The 21295-nt window shown below is 37.0% G+C and overlaps 2 long non-coding RNA genes and 1 other non-coding gene across 6 annotated transcripts; all 3 read left to right on the forward strand.

The window, feature by feature from the left end:
• Positions 1-146: 146 nt before the first annotated feature.
• Positions 147-4258, forward strand: LOC120440914. Of its 4 annotated transcripts, none has more exons than XR_005613621.1 (3): positions 147-166; positions 3900-4040; positions 4127-4258. It is a non-coding gene; the product is annotated as an uncharacterized LOC120440914 (long non-coding RNA). The 4 variants fall into 4 exon arrangements; XR_005613618.1 differs by lacking the exon at positions 147-166 and adding an exon at positions 1695-1810; XR_005613619.1 differs by lacking the exon at positions 147-166 and adding an exon at positions 1726-1810 and having other exon boundaries at positions 3880-4040.
• Positions 512-630, forward strand: LOC116315860. The gene has a single exon (XR_004199125.1). It is a non-coding gene; the product is annotated as a 5S ribosomal RNA (ribosomal RNA).
• A 6705-nt stretch (positions 4259-10963) lies between the features above and the next one.
• LOC116315839 lies at positions 10964-14340 on the forward strand. Its single transcript, XR_004199123.2, has 3 exons — positions 10964-11198; positions 11308-11497; positions 11586-14340. It is a non-coding gene; the product is annotated as an uncharacterized LOC116315839 (long non-coding RNA).
• Positions 14341-21295: the final 6955 nt, after the last annotated feature.

Below are 21295 nucleotides of genomic sequence, written 5' to 3' on the forward strand. Positions count from 1 at the left end.
GAAAAGAAAGGCAAAAAGTAGAAAATAAACAATGATGTTTGTATCCTTGATATTAAGTTACATTTAACTTAATTACAAAGCTGTTAAGAAAAATTTTGCAAGATTTTTAAAATGGGGTGGCCCATGGGAGGGACGTCAGAGAAATGCGGGGTCCAGCAGCACCAAGGTAGGCAGAGATGATGGGAAAAGCAAACAAAGCAAAAGGAGTTTGTTAGGTTAGTTATATAATGATCACTGATATACACAGACGTACCTTCATAAGAAGGCATTAGTTGACGTTACAAATCGTCCTAACACACCGTGTGCTCTCTGTCACTTTAACACGGTGCTGTAATAAACTAACAAGTGTTATTATTGAGATGTTACTGCGGGAAAAGCATTTTTGTACCTCAATGTTGAAGCTGCAGTTAATAACGAAGGTTTGCATGTTTTCGCTGTAAAACGCAATAATGTATATTAAACTGGGTGACACTTGCCACCTATAAAAGGCCTTTTATGTGCTAGTTCTCTCGCTTACGGCCATACCACCCTGAACACGCCCGATCTCGTCTGATCTCGGAAGCTAAGCAGGGTCGGGCCTGGTCAGTACTTGGATGGGAGACCGCCTGGGAATACCAGGTGCTGTAAGCTTTTTTGACTTCTACACACAAACTGCAGAGGGCGCTGATGCTCACTCAGTGGCGACAGCATTGGGCTTTGCTTTGAAAAAATATAAATGACAGTTTAAACACTGAAACTAAGTTGAGCTGCTTTAGCTCATTCTCTAGTACAGGTTTTCCTTGCGACTCCTACACAAGGTGCACTTTCACAGACTTCCACATGTTTTTATGCACAAGAACTCGATAATTAACAACTAAAAAATAAGTTTATATTTGTACAGTCAGTGGGGGACTAGGCCATTGTTCTTCTCACAGTTTCAGTCTGGTAGAGAAGTGTTTATTTCTCAATCCCACTGTGAGCCTGTCTGCTATGGAACGCCAGGACTGCCATAATGAATTAATTAAATACACCTTTAAATAATTAATTAAATGTGTCAATAATTAATTAATTAAATATGTCGTAAATATTTATTTAATTAATTATTTCCAATTTTAATTAATTATTGCCACATTTAATTAATTATTTAATGGTGTATTTCATTATTCATTATGGCAGTCCTGGCGTTCCATAGTCTGCTGCACAGACGCACCTGTGTCTGTCAGACCAGCTTTTAACTCTGCACTCAACAGTTACCTCGTTTCATATACTGATGTAATTACAGCGATTTTAGTAAAGCTTATTTACTTTTGTTACATAAAGGAAAGAGAAATTTGGCCCATGAGAAGTCCATAACATATAACTTGGATATGGATGAATCTGTAAGAATTTTTGGAAAGAGAAGCAGGAGACTGTTGTTATAGAGTGGATTGAGGATTTTTATTCTTTATTTCTATTTTTCAGTTTTATTTTTCAAGACTTTGTGAATTGTCTATTTTTATGTCTTGGCTTACCCTTTTTGGTTTTGTTGATATTGGCAGTAGTGTGACGTACTATTGTTGGGTTCGAATATATTTATTATATAGGCCAGGGGTGCCCAATCCTAGTCCTCGAGAGCTACTGTCCTGCAGCTTTTAGATGCATCCCTACTCCAACACAGCTGAATCAAATGGTTTGATGACCTCTTCAGCATGTCATCAAGTTTGGCAAAGGCCTGATAACAAGACATTCATTTGATTCAGGTGTGTTGGAACAAGGATGAATCTAAAAGCTGCAGGACAGTAGCTCTCGAGGACTAGGATTGGGCACCCCTGATATAGGCCATCCGGTTAAGGTAAATGTCATGTTTTTAGTTGTTAGAATCTGATTAGCAATATTTTATTTTATTTTTTGTTGTTTTGTTTTTCTGTTTTCCCCCTGAGAGATTACCACCTTAACGTGGTCAGGGGGTTTGCGTGCCTCAGTGACCCTAAAAGCTAGATCAGCGGAAGCTTAGCCTTCAGGTGGGACACCCAAGTTGGTCAGGTCTTAGGGTAGAGGCCTGACAAAGTGCAATCCAATTACATGACAAAAACAGTTATGGAGCACCCCACCCAACCCCCAGCCCTTAAGTGTTAAGTCACCAGTTTATCATTTCTGCAAATAGATATTGCTTCTCAGTTTTTCCAGATGTTTTTCAATTTTTTGATTTTTGCTGCTTTATGAGCCATGAAGAAACTAACATTTTAATCTTTTTTTTCAGTTTTATTGGAGAGAAGGCTGGCATTTCCTTAGCAGATGTCTTAGAATGAAGCCATAACATTATAGGACATAGGAAAGTGCAAACATTTTGTTTTGGTGTGAACTCTTCCTCTAAAATCTGATTCGGATGTCGTATAATCTAATTAATGATATCATCATTTCTTCTTCCAGAAAACATGCAGGGCTTGCAATGATTAAAATACTGAAACCATCATAAAATTTTGACTTTGTAGTAACAAAAACATTTAATAAAGACACCTGCTTATCGGTTCCACTTGCATTTCAGCTACAACCAGCTGATTTCAGGTCATGCACCAGGGGAGGAAAATGGTAGCGCAGTATACAGCCTGGATATTGAAATTACTTTTTTTATTGCACAAAAGGACAAGAGAGAGTAGTAAAGTGGAAAACTGCTGCTTCCTTTCTACCTCTTCATGTTTCTGAAGTAAAATCACTGTGCCAATCACTTTAAAGTGTCTTTGTGCTGGGGATCACCCTTGCTTTGTGTACCTAAAGATAAACATTACACGTGTGACCTCATTAGGATACTGATTTTTGTTGTTGTGTGGGAGTGTAGCCTAGAGGTTTATATTGTTAAATGGTACTTTTGAGACAATGGGTTGGGAAGTAACAAATTACAAATACTTTGTTACTGTACTCAAGAAGAATTTTCAGGTATCTGTGCTTTACTTGAGTAAGCAAATATCTCCACTGTCTACTTCTGAGATTTTAGAAACAGACTGATTAGTTTAGGTCCAATGGTATCATTTATATTGCTTACACTCGCAGATTAAAGTGGGCTGGAATGAATGCAGGTGTCCCTTTTTAGTTGGATAGCCTTGGTGTATGGGATGGAAACATCTGTGAAACATCTGTGTACATCTTGTTGGATTCAGTTGTGTAAATCCACAGAAAGCAGTAAACCTCAGGTCAACAATAGCAACAGATCAGCTGATCACAGCCTGTATACAGGTTTCAGATTATTGTAAGTAGCCTCTTAACAGCTTAGTATTGACATATGTTTCTCTGTTTCTCTAAATTACATTGGAAACACATTAAAGGACTTGGATAATCGATAAATGGAAAAAGAATAAACCAGACAATGAAACAATGATTTTTTATGAGTGTTTATTTTTAAACCATACAGTTGTGGCCTATAACAGCATAACTAAAGGATGGGACAGGGTCAGCTGATCTAGCTGTAGCTATAAGATTGATCAAAAAGGAAAGTTATGAGTTTAATGTTAAAAGACGAGAGCGTTTCTGTTTACACAGGACAGTGACAGGAAAGCTGAAGGCTCAGCCTCCCATTAGACACATTAGACCTCACCAGAGTGAACAACTTTCTCTGCAGCAACACAACTCATAACTTTTATTCACACCCTGTCCTGATACTTCTATTTCATCTGCTATAAACAATAACCATACACTATTATTGCAATCTAGACTACAGCTCAAAAGTTTGTAGAGAATTAGAAATGTCTTATTTTCTGACAACAGTAAAAATCTTTTTGATGTTTTACTAAATTATTCAGAAGTGTAAAGATATATAAATAATTAATGGTAACATTTATCATAAATCACAAATGAGATTTAGTGGAATATCTACATAAGTGTATTGTTATGAAAACAACAGAATGATGATGAGACACTGTGTTAAAGTTTTACAGGTTTATTTGCAGATAGTTATGAATACAGGATAAACACTGTGGGCTCCAGGAGACGGGGCAGAGGTAGTGAAGGTTGTCTGAAGGCACACTCAGACACTGTCACAGAAGGTTGTGGAGATCCGTAGCGCTGAAACGTCTGCACAGAAACAGAGAGTGAGTAAAGGCAAGAACTGATGGAAAATGTGACATGACTGTGGCATGATACGTTACCTTGGTAATGCAATGATCTGGTTGTTTAGAAGCCAGCATGAAGACCTCGTGAGGGACAGGCGAGTAATCAGCTGATTGTTGACAAGTGACTGAAGGACAGGAAGGTGGAGGAGCATCCCCTAAAAAAGACAAACACACGGACAACAACACAGGCACACACCGAAAGAGGAGAGAGAGAAAGAAGCAGGCCAGCAAAAACGGGCAAGGGAACCATGACATCTACAGAGGCCCATTTTCATTTGGTACATTGTGGTACCAGATATCAGTTTGTGATGTTAGATCCCAACTTGTCAGTCAAGAAACCTTTTTCCAAAGATATCAGCACAAACCAAAATCATTGTGTGGATTAAAAACAGTAAATTTTAGAGATTTGTGATGGATCATCCAATTTACTGTTTTTGTTTTGATTAAGTCAAATTTGTACCGTGTTTATAACCATGTGATTGGTCCATACAAGAGCGATTTTTACTAGAAATGGGCCCATATATGAGTGTGTAGACATATCCTAATGCATCATGGGTGATTTAACATAAATGATTCATTAAACACACATCTGTGAAAACATTTCTGATAAGCTTTTTGCAATATTACGTTAAAGCAAATGTAAATTATGAATTAAAAGACGACTGTTTCAATCTGACCACAAACTTTTGAGCAGTAGTGTGTGTTGTATGCATGTGTCTGTCTGTATCTGATCAGGATTTTGTCATCAGTGTCAACAAAACGCTCATTTTTTTAGCTGTGTCTATCATCAAAATTGAGTTGGAGTGTTTTAAGTCTGATGGCAATCTCTCCCTAACAAGTCCACTTTATTGCGTGCTCTTTTTCTCCTATTAGAGGCTCATAGGAGTCTAACTAATGCACTTTATGCATGTTTCCTAATCTGTCACGCTTATCAGTGGCTCATGGTTGCTTAAGGCCTATGTCTGTACTTGACCACAGAGGCAGAGCATCATTCAGTCCTGCCAGCTGCCTATCTTGGGAGCTTTTCAAGGATGACAGACTCCACTTTCTCTGCAGCAAGACAGCTCATAACTTTTTAACAGTGTCTCCCTGTCCTCATACTTCTATATATTCTTCTGTAATAGATAACTATACACTATCATTGCAATCAATCTACACTACAGCTCAAAAGTTTGAAGTCAATTTTCACCTGCTTTATAACCATGTGATCGGTCCATACAGGAGTGATTGTTACTAAAAATGGGCCCATGTATAACACTGCAGACATTTCCTAATGCATCATGGGTGATTTAACAAATGAATGATTCATTAAACAAACATCTGTGAAAACATTACTGGTAAACTTTGTGTAATATTACGTTAAAGCAAATGTAAATTTAAAATTAAGATAAGAATGTTTCAATCTGACCACAAACCTTTGAGCAGTAGTGTGTGTTGTATGCATGTGTCTGTCTGTATCTGATCAGGATTTTGTCATCAGTGTCAACAAAACGCTCATTTTTTTAGCTGTGTCTATCATCAAAATTGAGTTGGAGTGTTTTAACTCTGATGGCAATCTCTCCCTAACAAGTCCACTTTATTGCGTGCTCATTTTCTCCTATTAGTGGCTCATAGGAGTCTAACTAATGCACTTTATGCATGTTTCCTAATCTGTCACGCTTATCAGTGGCTCATGGTTGCTTAAGGCCTATGTCTGTACTTGACCACAGAGGCAGAGCATCATTCAATCCTGCCAGCTGCCTATCTTGGGAGCTTTTCAAGGATGACAGACTCCACTTTCTCTGCAGCAAGACAGCTCATAACTTTTTCACAGTGTCTCCCTGTCCTCATACTTCTATATATTCTTCTGTAATAGATAACTATACACTATCATTGCAATCTACACTACAGCTCAAAAGTTTGAAGTCAATTTTCACCTGCTTTATAACCATGTGATCGGTCCATACAGGAGTGATTGTTACTAAAAATGGGCCCATGTATAAGTGTGCAGACATTTCCAAATGCATCATGGGTGATTTAACAGAAATGATTCATTAAACACACATCTGTGAAAACATTACTGGTAAACTTTTTGTAATATTACGTTAAAGTAAATGTAAATTATTAATTAAAAGACGACTGTTTGAACTGACCACAAACTTTTGAGCAGTAGTGTGTGTTGTATGCATGTGTCTGTCTGTATCTGATCAGGATTTTGTCATCAGTGTCAACAAAACGCTCATTTTTTTTTTAGCTGTGTACATAATCAAAAATCGAGTTGATGGCAAACTCTCCCTAACAAGTCACTTTATTGTGTGCTAATCAATCTATTCTAGTTTGAAGTCAGTTAGAAACGTCTTTTTTCTTAAAAAACCAAGATTCTTTTTTATATTTTGTAAATTTGTTGGGACTGCCAATAAATATTATTGCTTAAAACTCGCATTGATCACAAATTATGATTGATGTATGGGAAAATATTAACTGGTCTATGTATGCCCAGTTACAAGAATAAAAGCTACTGCGTAGAATATATTACCTACCCTCAGTTTATCACATTAAATCTCAGGTTACTAGTCACCCAGCATTTTTCCAAATACAGCAGCGCTAACCAACATCAATTTTTTCAAGTAATATAAAAATCAATTTTATATATTACCTTTTTAAACAACCCACTCTTTTCTTTCTAATGTCATTAAAACAAGTTTGCACAGTTGGACCTCCAGATATTTTAAAGCTTTCAGTTTTTTCTCATTGTCACACATGAATTAGTTTTCATCTCTTTCAATAAGAAAGTCAAATATTCAAACCCTAAAGCAATCTTTGTTTCTTTCAATCATTCCAATATTTTTCATCTCCTGTGATATAATTGCAGTTAACCAGGGCTTAGCTACTCTCATCTACAGTGATTTTGTGGATACCTATTTTTTTTTCACAGTTGCAGAGCCTTTTTCTACAAAATTATGATTGAACTGCATTTTTCAAAAGTACCATTAACATTAATGTAGACTGACAAGTAACTAAACATTCAACACAGTGATCAGTAGAGAAGAAAAAAAAATGACCCCTTTCCAAATTTCTAGTTCAGATCAAAATTATTGTTCTGATTAAGGAAACAGTAAATTTGACCACATTATTGTCCTGATCCTCCAATTTTCCCTTTCTAATGTGACTAAATAAAATTCACCTCTTTTTTTTTAAAATAAAAGCAGATGCACCCAGATATTTCTTACAGTAAGAATCCTCCAACAACCTTTCAAAAGAAACATTTTTTGTCTTTCCTCAATTTTGAGACCAACTGAACCCACAAACCTGAAGCTCCAGACCCCAAACTAACCAAATTTAATGTTTCCTTAATCAGCACAGTAATTTTTAACTCTTTGTGTGTTATGTTTACTCACAGTTTTGATGCTTGCTTCTTCGACTTGATCCACGGTTAGCTCTGCACCATCGCTCTGCTGTTTTCTCTCTCCTCATGCTTCTCCTTCATGCGTCCTGTCCTCAGATATAATCCAACCAGCTCCCTCCTTGTTTCCTCCCTGACTCATATTAGCAAAATTTCCAGTTAAATTCAGAGAAATCCACAAAAGTTTTCCTGCTTCAAAAGCTCTTCCAGTTGCTTGTCTTCTTGTCCTCCTTTAAATGTGCATTTTTGTATATTTGTATTTATTTGACTTTTTATTGCCATGACAACATAACACAGAGCATCATGGTAGATTAAAGCAGGGGGTTCTGTCCTCTGCAGAAGTGCTGGTGTTCCATAGTGATGTAAAAGTATGTTAATAATCTTTAAACAGACACTCACTGATCCTGTAAGAGCAGGAATTTAACTACAAACCCTCATAGTCCCCATCAGTATCATTCATTCTGCACTGATCTTTACTGGGTACTTGTATATGTTATTTTGACATCCTCCACGACACAAGCACAAAAACCTGTTTTATTCTGTATAAATGTGTGAGATGGCCCTCAGGCCTCTAAATCCACATCCAGGTTTGGGTGACTACTTGGATTAGGGGAGTATTATTTAGAGCAATGTTTGTCACTTTAGTTAATTGCTCAACTCAGGCTGTTTTTGTTCAGTCTTTTTCTAACTGAACTTTCACATTTAACATGCTAATTGAAGCCTGTGGAGTCTGAGATGTAGCTCTTTTATTTTCTGTATTGTACAGTCTGACTTAGGGGTGAATTTGCTGGGATTGGTGACTGTGTTGCATGTTTTGAATAATCTTCAGAGTAGACTTTTGGTGTAAGCTGACAGTGAATGAAAAAAACTATAAAAAGCTGCTGTGGTTTTAATTTTCCAAGAGAGGTAATGCACATAATGCAGAGACGAGCGCACGGGGGATATCCAAATTCTAGGAAGGCAGCCTGCTGCTGTACACAGGCAGATTCTTCTCAGTCATAGTTCTTAACAACTTGACTGTTTTCTCAAACCACACAAAAAGTGCTGTTCGCATTCTGGGAAGTCTACTCATTGGTGTAGGTACCTCTTCAAATTATAAGTAGCTATATTAGCTTTGACTTAACATATGTTAAATAGTATACTTTCCTGTTTTAATATTTATGATGGCTCAAAATTCAGACCTTACAAATTAAAACTCATCACCACTTGTGTGAACTACAAGGGTGCCATCTTTTTTCTTTTCAATCCATTAAATACCACATTTTACACACTGAGCAAGAAAGGAAGTAAGCTCTTCATGGTGACCGCAGAAATTTTAATGTATCACTTTCTAGCATATGGCTGACACTGCTCGACATCTTACAGTGCAGTATAAGAGTCCCGCCACAAGGAGACACTAAAGGCTTTCAAACCAACAGTTTCTGTTTCCAAAGCAGCGCCAACCGTCGCCACCGATCATCGTACTTATATAACATAGACTATGGATGCATGCTTGAGTTGATACATCACTTAAAACCACCACTGTTCAGGCATCACATTAAAAAAAAGGAAAAAAAATTGCACTCCTTTATTGTAGAAGTGTCAGACTCAATCTGACCCGCTAGAATAAGGAAGAGGGTGTCATTGTGTTTTATAAATATATACTGTTTCAAAAATCCTTAATATGGAAGACAGTGGACCAAAGCCCGCCTTTTTTCCAGCCCTGGTTGCAGGGTTTCTGGGGATGCAATAACACCGAACAATCACATCTTTGTTATATACTGCTTAACAAATATATCAGACCAATCAAATAGTACATTTGGAAATGCACGAATTGCACGAATTTCCAAATGTACTATTTTACAAAAAGCAGAAAAAATAGTAAAACATATTATTATTTTTTTATGAAGACGACATCTTAAATTTGATTGAGCTACCTTCAAACTTTAAAGTAAACATTTCAATGTTACAATGAAATCCTATGCTGCTACTATCAATAAAAACAGAGAAAATGTCTACCTATATTATCTGTCCATTAGGTTTCCCTTTGATACACAACATTTTTATCCCTGGGACCTAACTTTTTTTTTTGTTGTTGACTGTTCTCAGGAGGGACCTAAAAGAAATAAGGCATAGGTGTCAAACTCTGGCCCGCCTAATTACATTTGGCCTGCGAAGCCATACCAAATTACTATTAGAGCTGGCCTACTGGTATTATACAGCTAATATATATATTGTTTAGTATTAAGCTTTGCTTGTTCCATATTCAGTTTTTCAGCAAAATGTGTTTGAGTCCATAAGAAAAGATTCATTCTTATATCTGGAGGAATAAATATATTTCAATAAATATTAACGTTAGCCCGCGACTTTGTTCCAGTTTTGAATTTTGGCCCACTGTGTATTTGAGTTTGACACCCCTGAAATAAGGTGTCATTTATAAAAGAATCTTCACTGGGCATGGAAAGCGCAGCGTATATAAGCTACGTATAGAACAACATGATTTATGGGAGGTAGGGTAACAGGGGTGTCAAACATAGGGCCCAGGGGACAGACGCGACCCACTAAAGGGTCTAATTTGTCTCATTGGATGGCTTAGCATGTGACAACTGCAGTGAAGTAATTAATAAATCTACGCTGCAAACCCAGGTTTGCTGATGCAAGCATTCATATAGGCCTGCTACACAGGAGTCTGAAAATCTGGGAAGTCTTTTTAGAAAGACTATTTGGGCTGTTCTTCCATTTTGTAGAAATAATACTTTCTGTTGTGTGGCAACATTGTTTTTCACTTAGGAACAGTAGTTTAAAAAAAATCTTATGGTTCACGTGACGCAGAGCTGTTTTTATTTACTTGTCTGGAACACTTGAGATGCAATCGAGTTATATTTGGCCCTTGATAAGATGAGCTTCACATCCCTTGTGCGTAGAAACCGGGAATCTCTCTTCAAGGGGATAAATGGGAATTAGTAGGTGGGGTGGTCTTAATGGTAAAAATAGTAAATTCAATACAAATAAAATAAGAAATGGTATATGAGATAGTAAGACAAAAAGAATATCAGGACATAAAGATGCAGTTATTTTGCAAACTTGTTTCTGAAAAAGTAAAAGCAAATAAAAACAGCTTCTTCTTTTCTTAACCATCCATCCAAAGTTTTGTCTAACTGAAACTGAAATGGAGAAAAGCCCAATTTTTGAGATAATAACATGAAATTTTGAGTTATAAGTACAAAAAAATAATGTATTTTAAAAAAGGTTTTTATCAATGGCGGAAACAAGCTTTCATATTCATGATCTTAATTTATGAGTCAAAATAAAATAGATAAAAAGCAAACAAAATAAAAAAAAGTTCAGTTCATGAAAAATAATACAGCTTTTAAATATTTTGCTTCCCTGGGAACTCACTAAACCCTGTATCTAGTTTTAAACCTAAAAGAAACGTTTCACTACCTTTAATTTAATTTGTTTTCATTTATGTTTTACTTAAAGTCAGCTAGTCCCCGTAATGTGTGCTAATCCCCAAAATAATCCTTTAAAATCCAACGCACAGTGTTTAATTGTGAAAAGCTGGGACAGGAAGTTGTAGATTTATGCTGGTTAGCGTAACAGCGGTTGCCGCCGGGGTCTACGGGACCGTCCCTCCCAGGAAGACAGAACCCGACACCGCCTCCTGCTCCTCCTGCCTCCGTCGTTGAGGGCCGTCCTGGAGAGCGGTTCGCCGTCTGTTCTTCGTAGTGGACACCGTGTCATCACTCATTTTTATTCATCGAGCTGGTTAGCAGGTATTAGCCACCCAAACCAAAGACTGTGTCAACATCTGGTTGCTTCTGCAAAGCTAAGCTTAAACCGCTAATCTTTTTTTCTTTTTCTTTCTTTTTTTCTTTGTTTCAGCCTTTTCTATTTAATTCAGTTGCTTGTTTGGGCTTTTAGCCAGAGAGTGTGTGAGGGACGGACACATTTAGATTCAGACAACGTGACTGCATGCTACGAGCGACGAGAAATAACGGAAAGCAGGAGCAGCGAAAAAGCCTGAAAAGGACCGGTTGTTGATTTCACCAAGATAAACAACTGGCACAACAAGGTGAGCCTCGGACAACACCATTTGCATTCAGCTACATGATCACAGATTGATTAAACATTCATTTTGCTGTGGCATCATTCCCATCCAGTGTCAGCTGCTGATGTCGGAGGCCATCGGCTATTTGCATCTCTCTTTGCCCGGCAGGAGATTCATTGTAGCTGCTGACCTGCCTGACAGTGGTTCATCTTTTGTTATTGTTTTTTTTTTTTTTGTTTGTTTGTTTTTTACCGGCCTGATGGGAATCAGTTGAGTAAAACAATAGGCGTACACTTTGGCTGACTCAAGCTTTGATTTCCTTTTAGTTGAACTTTATTACAATACCAGGAGAAAAGTTGCAGTCAGATATGCTACATTATATCATGAAGATCATATTCAGGAAATACTCAGGGCAGGCAACCTTTTTAAAAAAAAAAAACCCAAAAAACTGCACTCTGAATTTTCCAAGAAATACACTCAGGGTGTAGGCAACGCATGTCGGTATTGTTCAACATTTGCTCTACTTTATGATACACAATGACATTTAATAGAGTGACTTTCAGTACAGCTTGACATTTAAGCAGCTTTTCCTCTGTCTTCATCCCCTCATCCTATCTTCCCTTTCTCTTTCTCTTTCCCTTCCCTTTATTTTCCTCCAGTCCACCTACATCTCCTCCTTCCCTACATGTCCTCTCCACCTCCTCTTCTCCTTTTCTTTATGCACTTGACACCCCCTTTTGCCCTTGTCCACACTTCTCCACCTCCCCTTCTGTCCTCTCAACCCCTCATTCATCTCTATGGCTCTCTCTTTTCCCCTTCATTGATTTGCCCGGTGGCGTTGCTAAGAGACGACCGCAGTCGGAGCGCTGCGAAGGATAGAGTAGATGGAAAGACAGTTTTACCTGCTCAGAAAAGGAAGTAAAGATTGAAACAGGAGATTCTCTCTCAGATATCATGTGGCTTTGGTATGTCCTAGCGGAAGCTGGTTGGTTGTGCAAGAAAGTTGCACCAGTAGTTTACAAAGAAACACGTGTGTTCGTTGAGTTGTTTTTTTTTTTGTTTTTTTTTTCAGTTTTATTTGAACATGACTGGCGTTAAGGATTATTGATTAATGTGCTTTTATGATTACCTTTTTATCTGTTCAGTATATGAAACTGAGAAAATAGAAGGAAATGTCTGTAACTAATTGTCTGGAGCCTAAAATGATCTTTTCAAATGTTTCTTATTGTAGAGCTGAATCTGAAAATTTGACAGCTCTGCTGCTTTGTTTGTTTTATAGTATACTTTTTTTTTTTTTTTAAACTTGTCCTGCAACTAGATTTGTCAAAAAAATTGATACTCGGATGCAAAAAAATAGTATTGAATTAATATTAATTTGTAAAAGTACCAACAGTGCCATCTGTCAGACAACTATAATCAGTTGTCTGATAGACAAATTAAAGTGAGAAAAATTTAGCAGCAACTAGACAGAAACAGTGCAAACGTGCACTACAGACTCTGTTTGATCAGCAGTGAAAACATGGAGCCAAATCACCAGAAGCACTGCTCTACCTCAAAGGTCTTAAATCATTGTTGTTACAAAGAAACCAATAACTGCATGGTGTGATTTCTTTATTTTTTCGCTACCTAAAAGAAACTTAAAATATTTGTCCTATTAGTTTTTAACTATATGATATAAATTGATATTATTTTTTGTATTGTTCTGGTGTTTTTCTTTTCTTTTTTTAATGCCTCTTTATTGTTTGTAATTTTTTTCCCTGTGGCATCAAAAATGGCATTGGGTAACAGGTATTTTCCTTGGTGTCAGTATTATGTTTGTAATTTTAGTATCATGACAACCCTACTTACGGGTGCAACTTACTAAGTTTTGACTTAATGCAATGTTGACATTGTTTTGCCCAACTTCTTATGTGGAAGTGTCTACAGGACTTCACTATAAGTGGTAGTTTTAAATTTGAATAACCTGAATATACTAATGATAATAATAATAATAATAATACTAGTAACAATAATAATAATGATAATCATAGTAATAACAATTGATAGCAGTGAACTGAAATATTCATGCACATTTCCAACATAAAAATATGCATAATAATAGATTTCAATCAGGGAAAAAAGCAGAAAGAAATAAAAAATCAATTTAAAAAACATCTCTAACGCTGTTCTTTTTTAGCAGGATACACTGTGCCCATTGGAGCACAACAAGACTTTGTCTTCTAAGAACACATAGGGCTTAAGTATAAGCTGGGATGTAGCCTTTCAATCTGTGGTGAGAGGTGAAAAAGTTACAGGCTGGCCTCTGGTTGTGTAACCAATTAACTGTTAAACAGAGGTGCCCAGAGATAGTCACTCAGAGCATTAAAACCCAAAGCTAACAGTGGCATTGGTATCTGAACACTACACTTCTACAGAGAAACATAAAACCTCCACCACACCCTCCTGACACCACTTTTTTATGAACTTCTTTTTTTCCTATATTACAAGATAAAGCTAAACCCCCCCGCTTGCATCTTATATATTGTTTTAGGATACAATTTTTAAGCTTTTTTTGTTTTTGTTTTTAATAATGAATGTATGAGTTACCACACACCATGCGGCTCCTGCGCATTGGGCATGAATGTTAAATTCCCATTTGTTCCTGGTTTTAAAAGACACGTATGAAGTCTTTCATAATTCCTTAAACATCTTTGAAGAATCCTCCATTTTTTAATGTAGAAACTAGGAATTCTAAAAGTTCTTAGAAAGCCCTTTGTGGGGTAATTTACAGTAATTGGTAAAACAACAGTGTTAAAAAAACAAACTTGCACGTTCAGGCCACAGGAGTGTCCCAGCACCCACTCACACGTCTTGTTCTGTGTTGCATGTTTCTTTTATTACTTTTCTTACTGTACAATGTGACTTTTCAGATGTTATCCAGCATAACTCCAGCAGTGTTGCCAGCTGTTCACCATCCTGGTCTTCCTTGGTCCCCACACACAGTAGTGCATAAATAAGAGAGGTAGAATTAGAAAATATTCACCAGCTGTGCCAGCCGGCATCTCCCTGCCACTGCCCCATGAAACCTTCACTCCACCTTTCCCGCTGCAGCTGAGCCACAACCTCACCCCATCACAACCTCATACACAGTAATTTTTCACTGACTTTTAAGTCTAGCAGTATTGCAGTGTTTGTAGCTGCGTAACCAGTAAAAAGGTTTTCCTTTCTATCTGTTGCCTCAGATTCTTTGAAAGCTTGCAGAAGTTTAAAGTGCTATCATTGGCTGTGCAGTTTAAAAAAAACCTTACAGAACTATATCAATCAGCAAAATAGTTACACAAAAAAACAAGACCTAAACAACCGATGTACATAGCAGACTTATAAATATTTAGTTATGTTTAATATTTAAAGATCTTTTATATGCAAGCACAGGAAATGTATCCCTAGAAATGGGATACGTCCATATTCTATGAAAACATGGTACTTGGGAATCGCATTTTTGCGTTTGAGGTACATTTTTTCTGTCATGTGGTGCAACAGACTAGCAGACTTTGTATTTAAAAATGATTTACTTCAAATGATAGCTGTGAGTAGTTCTTTTAATCTTGAGTAGTTCTGTACATGCTACAACACTTTATCTACACAAAGCCTATCATGCAGTTAATACAACCTTTGACAAGTGAATAAAATAACCACCATTACAATCCAACACTTTTAATGTGTCAGTGGTAATAAAATTTAAAAGGGTCTACTTGTAAACATGTCGCACCACAAAACATGAAAAAGCACCAGTGTTACTTTACCATTTGCAGTGTGGCATCACAAACTATTCAGAGAAAATGTATTCAGTCAGAGCAAACACTGGTTTGTTGTTATTATGTACAGACTTTAGAACCAGAGTAATGGAGTGAACTGTACAAAACAGATTTCACTAGTGGTCAAGTTATAGTAGTAGTTATGCCAAGTTATAGGACTAGTTACTACTAGTTAATGCAGACACGGACTGTTTACAAATCAGATCAAGCCTGCAGCTCTTACAAACTAAGTAAAGATACAAGTGCAGTCTTTACCCAAGGATCATGAGACATCAGCTGGTAAACTTAAGTGCACAGCAAGGAGGTTGCTAATAGGATTGTTACCTTTAAACCATGTGTTAACACACACACTTGCCCTCTCTCCCTCCTCATCACTACATTCTCAGAATACCAAGAACAGATTTGAAATGTAAATCCCTTCTGCTGAATGCCATCTCAGGGTCTGTGACCAGCCAGCCACATCAGCACCCACAGTGTCATTGCTAAAAGTACTGTTAATGTGTTAAGTACATAATAAAACAATAGTTGATGGATTTATAGTAAGATTTTTTTAAAGTTTTGTTTTTTATTACCCCTCAGGCGTAAAAGGCTAATGGGGTATTGTTGTCAGGGCCGGCGGGCGACGTGGACACCCAAGTTTATGAATGTGAGGAGACGTAGGAGGAGAAGTGGGAGCTTCAAATTGATACCATGGGTGCATCTACTAAAAATCTTAGATGAGTTCAGAGTATGTTTTCTGAAAACCTTGTGAATGTGATAACTTGAGGACAAGACAAGGTAGGATTTTGAAATTGATACTATAGGTGTCGCTACTAGGGAGCTAAAGGGTAGTGCTGACAATTGCCTGTATTTTTATAGTTTTTAGTTGTGTGTTATGACCAAAAATTTGGGTAACTGTATTTTATTTTCACTTTTTTTTAACACAGTATAGTATTTTATTAGTGTTTAGACTTGATTATTAATTTTGCACAAGTGGGCACTTTTTTTAGCTTTTTAATGGCTTTTTCTTCCATCAGGAGTGTATAGAAAAGGAAAATAAAATACTCATAAGCTCTACTAACCTAAAGGAAATATTAGACACAGGAACTTAGTCTTTAACAGGCTGCATATTCTGATTTGAGGTTGCATATGATACACCTTTTTAATGTTCATTTGCATCTCTCTTTGCTTATTAATGTTTCCACAGAAGCGTTTGGGAATCAAATCCTATTTGGAATTGTTCTTCCAAGCTTTGTGGTTTAGGTATTCTGTTTTCATAAAAAAGCCGGAGTTTCATCTTTTTTTGTCTCACCTGGTTCCTTGTTGCTGTGCTGGGAAATGACTAGAAATGAAGTCAAACAAGCCTCATTCTTTAAAACACAAAAAGCATCCAAACAGCACACAGCTCCTCTTTAAGTCAACACTTTTTAATGAATTTGATCACCTAGTAGTTGACTGATGATTTCCTATCCATCCTCTGAGTGGAATGTTTCTGTTTACCAAAATAGTAATTCAAGGTTTTAAGATTAACAAATTTTAAACCGCAAAACATCATCATCAAAGATTTCTTAAGGCAGTGTGCTGGTAGAAATCTGTCTGTGACAGCAAATTTAGTGCTTAATGAGGCTAAAAAACTGTAGGATCTGTGTTCAGTTTAAACACCACCTTCCAGCTAATGGCCTCTGGTGAACTTCACTTTATGTGCCTATATGAATCACATCCTATTGCATCAGGCTAATTTCAGGTGATGGTGGGTGTAAAGTGAAAGTTCTTCATGTTGTGAAACTACATTGTAGATACGATGTTGGAAGCATGGATGTTTACACACACACACCTACAGACACAGACACATGCACATACACACATTCATGCATGCGGATAAATTCACACAGATAATCCCATCATCTTAAACTACTTACAGTAACTGTATTTTATTCTCTCTGCCATACACATGTGTACACTTACTCTATCCAATCACTGTAAACCACTTAACTTTCTCACACACGCTTAATTCCTTTATTTACACAGTTAATTGAATCAACTGTTTAAAAAAACCCCCACAAAGTATAAAAGTAAAAGATGGTCTTAAACTTTGCAGGGTACTGTACTCTTACTGTATTTATATATATTACTGGAAATCAATCGACTCTCACTTTAGTGTTAATCTTTGTTTGGCAAATCATCAAGGGTTGTCTGGTATTGCTGTTTGTCTCTAATTATTTCTCCAATAGAAATCACATAGCTGCTTAGACCATCCAATGAGATAACATAGCCTGTGTCAGTCCATTTGTTTCCACTCTGTTTGTCTAGTTACTAATCAATGTTTTGTGTAACTGCTGACAAAAGCACACATAATCATCACTGAAGGTCAGAGAAGGATAATAATGGTATTCGCTCCATTTAATTACTATCTAAGTCAAATCAATGTCACAGTTAAATTGCATTCAGCCCAAAACAACCCCACTTTTTAAACATTTGATATGATCAAATGTTTAAACTGAGAAAATGTACCATTTAAAAAATAGCTTATTTGGAATTGATCACAGCAACACATTTCTAAAAAAATTGGGGGGCAATAAATGGCTGGAAAAGTAAGCAATAGTAAAAATAAACAGAGGAAATTTAGCAGCTAATTCAGTTTATTGGTAACAGGATGGTAACATCATTTGGTATGAAAAGAACATCTTAGAGAGGCAAACGTAAAGATGGGCAGAACTGCATCTATAAATTGTGAAAATTTCAAAATAATGAAATTGTTCTCGATGTAAAATTGCAAAAACTGTTTAATATCTCATCATCTACAGTAAATAATATAATTAGAAAGATTTGGGGACTATGGAGAAATCGCTGTCCTTAAAAATCAGTATTGGATACCTGTGATCTTTGGGCCCTCAGGAAGCACTGCATTAAAAAAGCATGAAAAGGCAAGATTTTGTCTTGGAATTCACTGCACAGTTTGCTGTGCCATTCACAAATGCAGGTTAAAGCTTGAGAATGCAAAGCAGAAGCCATATGTGAACATGGTCAAGAAATACTACCGTCATCCCTAGGCCAAAGCGCATTTAAAATGGACTGAGGCAAAGTGGAAAACAGTTCTGTGGTCAGATAAATCAAAATTTAAAATTCTTTCTTGGAAACACGGATGCAGCATCCTCTGGACTAAAGAGGTGAGGGACATCTCATTTTAGAAGCCTGCATCCCTTAGGGTAGCTATGGAAATGGTAGCTTGCACATTTAGAAAGGCACCATCGCTGTTGAAAAGTATATACAGGAAGGGCGGAAAGGCCTTGCATATTTTAGCAAGACAGTGCTAAAATATGCATGCTGCATATTGCAGATTTTACATCAGTCCAGGTGTTGAAATGGCCTGTCTGTAGTCCCGACCTCTCACCATTTGAAATTTCAACATTCCTCTCCTAAAAGTCTAGCAGCCAAACTATTGTTAAAAGAAGAGGGGATGCTAAACAGTGATAAACATAGCTCTGTCCCAACTTCTTTGAGACATGTTGCTACCATCAAATTGACAGCAAAATGTCTCAATTGGCACCAATTATTTATCATTGGAAATAAGCTGTGATTATGTACACATAGAGTAGAGCTATGCCTTTGGCATCATTTTTTTTTTTTTTTGCTGCACTTGTTCCACACAAATAAAGAATTAAGCAAGTTAACAATAATAAAAATGAATCAATAAAGTTGTCAAAGGATTTTTCTGCTACATTTCACAATATTTACTTTTGCTTAAAGCCACATAGAATATAATTATAAAAATTTAGATAGAAGTCGATCACATTACGTGTTCATAATATAAGGGACCAGAGCTGACATCAAACTCTGTGCTTCAAGTAAGTGAAGGTTGACAGCATGTCACACTGTGTGAGACGGGTTTAATAAAATCTGGGTCTCAATCTGTGTCACGCTGAATGCCATTAAGGTATGTCATACTGTGAGAGTGTGTGGTGTATGATGTTGCGACGGTGAAGGGGAAAAAGCACATGATGACAGAGATGCATCATCAGCTTGTGTCATCCTTGCATCTGTTCCACTCTTAGGCTTTAAAAAGTACAGCTTCATAAGATTGGCAGATTCTTACAATCTCTCAAGTGTCCCCTCTCATCCTCTGTGTCTCTCTCTCTTTCTCCCTCTTTCTTGGCTTTTTAAAAGTAGACTGGAGCCAACTGAAATGGTTACCCTCTGATGGATTTTATGAGGGTCTCAAGGAAAGATGTAGACTAAAAGCATCATTATATACCATTAAAATGTGGACAGTTTTCAGCCACCCGCCAAGACCAGACTACGAAAGCACGATGAGGAAAAAACAACGCAAAAAGCATACTGCCGTCTTGATGAAATCACTGCCCAAACAGCAGATTATCTTTCACAGCAGTCAAAAGCTTTGCTCTGCCGAGGGTACTTTAGAACTCGGGCTCAGCCAAATAATATAATTATAGATCACTCTTCTGCTCACACACCCTATTCTAAGGCTGCAGCCGATGATCATCATATCATTAAAAATCTGCAGTGGCGGGACTCAGAAGCCTTTTCCAATCATGTCTAATTAACTCATCAGGAAAAGCTTCAAATAGGTTAATCTGATACCTAGGGAGCAGACATAGTTTTAACACAGCATCACAAACCTAACTGGGTTCTCTTCTCTTCTCTTCTCTTCTCTTCTCTTCTCTTCTCTTCTCTTCTCTTCTCTTCTCTTCTCTTCTCTTCTCTTCTCTTCTCTTCTCCTCTTCTCTTCTCTTCATCATACCTTTAGCATGAAAACAGTTTATTATTGGATGAAATTCTTTTCTTTTTTCATTTTCTGCATGGGTTCCGTACTCTTCTTAAATCCTATCCACATATTTTAATGAATCAGTCTGTTGTATGTTGTTTTTTCCACAGGGACTTCGAACTGGGTTAGCACAGAGGTTATGCTGTTGATATAGCCTCAAATAAGGTTACTCTTCTTTCTCATTCTGCCGCTCTCCAAATGCATTACTCACAAAGGGCGATTGCTCAATTGCACAAGACACTCACAGGCCGTGTTCACAGAATAAATAAGTAGACACACGGCATTGAGGTGTCAAACTGCTGTTTCGTTTTCCTGGGAGGAAAGCTTTGGTGACAGTGCTGGTAGGTAGAAAACAGATGGGCTTGGTAACAAATGCACTAGTTTCCAATGAAGAATAATGTGTTCATAAGCACTAGTATACAGCTCAAATATTTGATTTGCCGATGAACATGCTCGCCATTGTGAGAGAAAATCTCTTAATGACTTTAGTTGGTTCATTAAAGGAACCAGGTTAAGATTTTATGTAGATAATAAAATAGGGGTGGCAAAATCATTGGACAGCAATTGGCTTGGAGTGATTTGACTTTTATATTATAATATAAAATATTATAATATTTGCAGTTTGTTGTCAACACAAAACAAAGGAGCATTACAGGTTGAGTTGGTGGCAAGTTAGAGGTATTGTTTAAATCTCCAGTAAGACTTTTAATTGTGATTAAAGCCAAACTTTTTATTGGTCAGCAAAAGTCATTGCTAGCCTTAAAAGTGCACTGCTCATGTTGCAAACAAAGCCATTGTATAGTTTGCAAATAAAAGACTTTTTAATAAGAACCAGCATCCGTAGGAAATGAAGGAAGATGCCGTCTCAAATAACCTAGATATGGCTAGAGGAAAGCAATGAAAACAAACGTAGATTAGATCAGGTTTAATGCCGGAGAATGTGGTTCAAAATATTAAAAATATCAGTTCAACTTTATCATATTTATCAGCATTTTCCTGCCAACCTGATACGTTGAAGGCTCTGCATTGGTATCTTTTGAGAATCATCCCTTTAGCTTTACTAGCAGACGTTGGTATACTATTCAATAAGAAAAAAGAAATCATAGTTTCAGAAATCCTAGAATTTCCATAGCCGTCAGTGTTAGTGTTCCCAACTTTGGGATCAGTCTTTTTGCTGGTGCCAGATTTTGAGCAGCAGCAGCACCAATATTTGTTTGATGGAAATCAATGGAACTGGGTTGAGTCTGTCTGTTTTGCTGAAAAAGG

Source organism: Oreochromis aureus, linkage group 7 (genome assembly GCF_013358895.1).
Source record: "Oreochromis aureus strain Israel breed Guangdong linkage group 7, ZZ_aureus, whole genome shotgun sequence".
NCBI lineage: Eukaryota > Metazoa > Chordata > Actinopteri > Cichliformes > Cichlidae > Oreochromis > Oreochromis aureus.